The 5000-nt window shown below is 37.8% G+C and overlaps 1 protein-coding gene across 3 annotated transcripts in view; it reads right to left on the reverse strand.

Annotated features, from left to right (window-relative positions):
• LOC123508893 (secretin receptor-like) overlaps positions 1–5000 on the reverse strand; it is a 69589-nt gene that overhangs the window by 49102 nt on the left and 15487 nt on the right. The window lies entirely within an intron of this gene.

Genomic DNA, 5000 nt, shown 5'->3' on the forward strand with positions numbered 1-5000 from the left:
CAACAGCCTCACAGATCCCCCTTGTCCCACCACCACCACCACCACCACTGCCTCCCTCACCGCCACTATCACCTAATAAAGATCATTCACTTACTGTCCACTAAATCCAGTTAAGTCGTAATGTTTGTCGGTTACCAGCCAGCGTGTCAGTACTTGTGTCTGGTTTATGTGTTTCGTTCTGTTAATTCAATGGTTTGCTTACTTTTTTCTAATTTTGTGAGGGGTTTTAAGGTTATGTGGTTTTAATGCCTTCTGTACTGGGACGCATTTTTACTACAAGTTTTTGGGTATGATTAGGTGATTTTATTTACATTAGAAACGGTTTATGGAGGTCAGTCTTCATTATTTTAGCCCCATGTAAGTTTCTTAAGTTGTATGAAATCGTATAGTAATCCTTTGAGTACTAGGGCGCATTTTTATTACAGGTTTTGGATATGATTAGGCGATTTTATTTACATTAGGAACGGTTTATGGTGGTCAGTAAATCAACAGCTAGGTTCTTCTTTATTTTAGTTCCACATAAGTTTCTTAAGTTGTATAAAATCATCATATAGTAACCCTTTCAGTACTGGGAAGCATTTTTACTAAGAGTTTTTAGGTAAGATTAGACGAATTTATTTACATTAGGAAAGGTTTATGCAAGTCAGTAGGTCAATAGCTAGAGTCTTCACAATTTTAGTCCCCACATAAGTTTCTGAAGCTATATAAAATCATCATATAGTAAGCAGAATGAATATGAAAACGTGTCAAGGTACAGAAGAAGATGAATGTCGCAGTGTCAACGTTTTCACTGCGGTATGAAGAATTGGACACGAAAAATAAAGAGAGAGTAGAGTTTGTATGTCAGTGTACGGAATATCATTGAAAGAGTTAACCCCTTCAGTACTGGGACGCATTTTTACCTTGAGTTTTAGATATGATTAAGCGATTTTATTTACAGTAGGAAGAATCTACGGAAGTTAAAGAAATAATGGCCAGATAATTCACTATTTTAACCCCTACATAATTTACTGAAACTGTATAAAATGACCAAATAGTAAGCAGAATGAATATGAAAACGAATCAAGGCACTAAAGAGGTTAAACTTCGCAGTGTCTTAACGTGTTCACTGCGAGAAGAAGAACTGAACCACGAGAAATAAAGACATAGAGAATAGATCTTGCAACTGTCAATATACGGAGTTAGATATTCTTTCTTTTATCTATTAACTCCTTGAAAACGAAGCAAATTCACCTTATCTTTATATTGGAAACGGTCAAACAATGTATCTTTCCAGTACACAAGTAAAGGATAACAGTTGTAATGGTAGGAATAAAACCTTTACACTCCTTTTCCTTAATGTATTTCCACAGTGTCTATCTATTTGTAACATCCTGAGATCTTCATGACGCTCCCTCCTTTCCTCTGCCGCTCTAAAGGGACTGAGAGTAAGAAGACAGGCGAACAGAGAGCACAGGGAGAGGAAACAAAGAAACCGACAGGAGGAAGGCAAATAAAATGAGAAAGAGGGAAGAGAGAGAGGAAGGAGGAGAAAATATACGCTCCAATATGAGAAGAAAAAGGCAAGAGAGAGAGAGAGAGAGAGAGAGAGAGAGAGAGAGAGAGAGAGAGAGAGAGAGAGGGTAGAATAGTGTGCATTTTATTATTTCTTTTTTTTTTTGCAATAATTCCTTCCTTTGAGTGCCACTTGTGAAAAAAAAAAATTAATTATCTGACTGCACCTGTATCCTCTCTCTCTCTCTCTCTCTCTCTCTGATCCACGAGGGTAGATGGAAGGAAGGAAGAAGATATTAGGAGGCGAAGGAAAACAAGAGAGTGGTCGTAAATCATCGTCACACGCTCGGGAAGGAAAGAAAAAAAAAAACATCAATCCAGGACAGACAGATGACCGCAATATGTCAAAAGTCTTAGCGCGATAAAGGAACAATAAATCTATAAGTCTGTCGTGAAATAACTCCTAATTCCGAACCATTAAGCTCTTCAGTACTGCGACACATTTTACCTTGAGATTTGTGCACGATTAGACCATTTTATTGACATTACGAAGAGTCTATGGGTAAACTTTAGTAGAAAGGAAAAAAAATGAAGAAAGACAGTGAAAATGAATGGAAAAAAAGACCAGGAGAGAGAGAGAGAGAGAGAGAGAGAGAGAGAGAGAGAGAGAGAGAGAGAGAGCCAACGCAGTCCCTCAAGAGTTAAGACGCGCATTCAAGTCTTACAAAATTGCAGGTTCACAAGGAAAAGTGTAACGTGAAATTCTCAATAGCACAGAGAGGAACGATTGAGACGGAGTGAAATGCAAGAATGAGACACAACACGCCAGGAACAAACACCTCGGGAACCAATGGGGGAAAGAAATACTGGCTGAAAAAAAAAGGAACAGCATATTATTTCATCTCTCAAGGACGTGAATGTGAGAGTTTGTGTTTATTTTACATTGTCTTCAATTCTTTCAGTGATGGCAGAGTGGATATTGTAAGATGCAGTTTTATTTTGTTTATTTTTCTTTAAATATCAGATTTTTTTTCTTTCTTCATCTTTCTTTCAATTGACTCAGATTTTTTTTCTTCATTGTAACTTGTTTTATTTTTTGGCTTTCAATCTTTAAATGGCTCTAGTTTTTTTTTTCTTCATTGTAACCTGCAATTTTATTTTTGTCTCGCCGTTTTTCAGTCACTCTAGTTTTTTTGTCCTTTTATTTTCATCTTTCCATCTGTCAATGATTCTATTTTTTCTTCATTGTAACCTGCACCTTTTTTTTGTCTCTCCATCCTTCAGTGACTACTTTTTTCTTCATTCTCTTTAATTTCTCCAGATTCTCTTCAAATTCTTATGGTACACGTGTTTCTTGTTTTTCAACGACTAGTTTTTTTTTTTTTCATTTTCTTTAACTTGTCCAGGTTCGCTTCATATTGTTACGGTACACGTGTTTCATGTGGCTTTTTTTTCATACTTTCTTTTATTTCTATTTTGAAACCCTGAGCAAATCTCTATATTAAGCCGAGTGAGAAAGTAGATTGAGTCTCGTACGGTACAAATCAAAATCTTCTTTTCAGATCACACGAAGTCCACGAAAAGAAAAAAATATATATAGAGTACGAAGGGGACACCTAAGAAGATTATTTCATGTCTGCTTTAATATTTTCACACGTCTTTCGTCACAGTAAGAAGATTTTTTTCCTCAATTTCTCTCCCTTCCATGTGTGGCTGTGGCCGTTAACCTCCCAAACGACTCCTCAAACTGACCTGGACCCACAAAATTGCCTTCATCACTTTCAATCTCGTTTCGCTTTCCCTTTTTCCCTTTTTCCCTTTTTCCTTCCACACACCAAGCCCAGCATTCTGAAACGCCCTGCTCTCTCACCACGACCATTTGCAAAGGCCACAACGATGCTTAGCCTGTTTCTCAAGAGTGTTTCTCCTGTCAGTAAAGTATAAATCATGTTTATCTGCCACGAGAACAGCATAGACACCTTGACCCCCTGCAGTACCATGACACGTCTTCATATTCACTTTGGTTACTATTTGGTGATTCTATACAACTTCAGAAACTCATGTAGGGATTGAAATAGTGAAGACATTGGACCATTAATATTTCTCACCTTCATAGACCTTTGCTAATGTAAATAAAATCGTCCAATCATACAAAAACTCATGGTAAAGATGCGTCCCGGTACTGAAGTAGCTAAAAACACGTGTAGTTTCAAATAAAATCCTGGAAGTAGCGGAGGTGCAACGGAGAAGTGTTTCGGAATAGGGTCGTAAAACTCACTTCCCGGCATGAGCAGCTCGCGACACGAGGGTCCTGACAGAGCAACACACCCCTGCCAGGCACACGACAACTCAGCGCCTGATAGCGGGCTGTGTCTTCCCCTTGATAGGCAGTCTTTGTTATCGCGGGGGTGACTCGGGCCCCGTCGCACCATTACCACTACCACCACCACCACCACCACCACTACTGCCTCTTCCCTCTGTACCCTCAAGGCAATCAGGAAATGTCTGTTATTTTTTCGTTGAGTTACTAAAAAAAGGGAAAATGTGAGGGAAAGTAGCTTAGAGTAGCTCTTAAAGTTTAGTTGTCTTTTTTTCTGGAGAGGATTTTGTTTGGGGAATAAAGTTTTAATAATAAGAGTGAAATATGGCGAATGTGTGTGTGAATAGTGGAAGTAGTTTGAAGAAAGATATGGGAAATGATAAAAGAAAGGCAGAAAATTGAAGGAAGTAAACTATGTACGTAGGTGTAAAAGAGCGTATACATAATATCCTAGAGAGAAATATCAATAGATGATTAGAAATTAAATGCAAAATCCATGACAAATAACTGCAGTCTGTATGTGATAATGACAGAATAATACAATTAAATAATGCTAATTGATCATACTCTCGACAAAAAACATATATGTGTATCTTTCATTCTCGAAACTAGGTATATATGCCCTTCACCAAGATAGATAAATAGACAGATAGATAGATAGATAGATAGATAGAAAGATAGATCGATGGAAAGAAAGATAGATAGATAGATAGATAGATAGATAGATAGATAGATAGATAGATAGAGAGAGAGAGAGAGAGAGAGAGAGAGAGAGAGAGAGAGAGAGAGAGAGAGAGAGAGAGAGAGAGAGAGAGAGAGAGAGAGAACCATCATTTTCAACGTATCTTTCATCAGTGTTACAGAAAAAAGAGAACATGACACAACAACAACAAATTAATACCATTTTAATCACGTGTAAGTCTGAAAAGACACACACACACACACACACACACACACACACACACACACACACACACACACACACACACATACACACGGACAACAATCACGCAGTATTATTAAAGCAAGTGTTTGTCCATAGAAATCAATCAACCACATAAATAAACGAGCATAATTATTTGCCGGCACGTGTTTGGTTAATGACGAGACGTATTCAGTCTTCATTAGGAGTGACAAGAGAGAGAGAGAGAGAGAGAGAGAGAGAGAGAGAGAGAGAGAGAGAGAG

The sequence above is a fragment of the Portunus trituberculatus genome, chromosome 25 (genome assembly GCF_017591435.1).
Source record: "Portunus trituberculatus isolate SZX2019 chromosome 25, ASM1759143v1, whole genome shotgun sequence".
NCBI lineage: Eukaryota > Metazoa > Arthropoda > Malacostraca > Decapoda > Portunidae > Portunus > Portunus trituberculatus.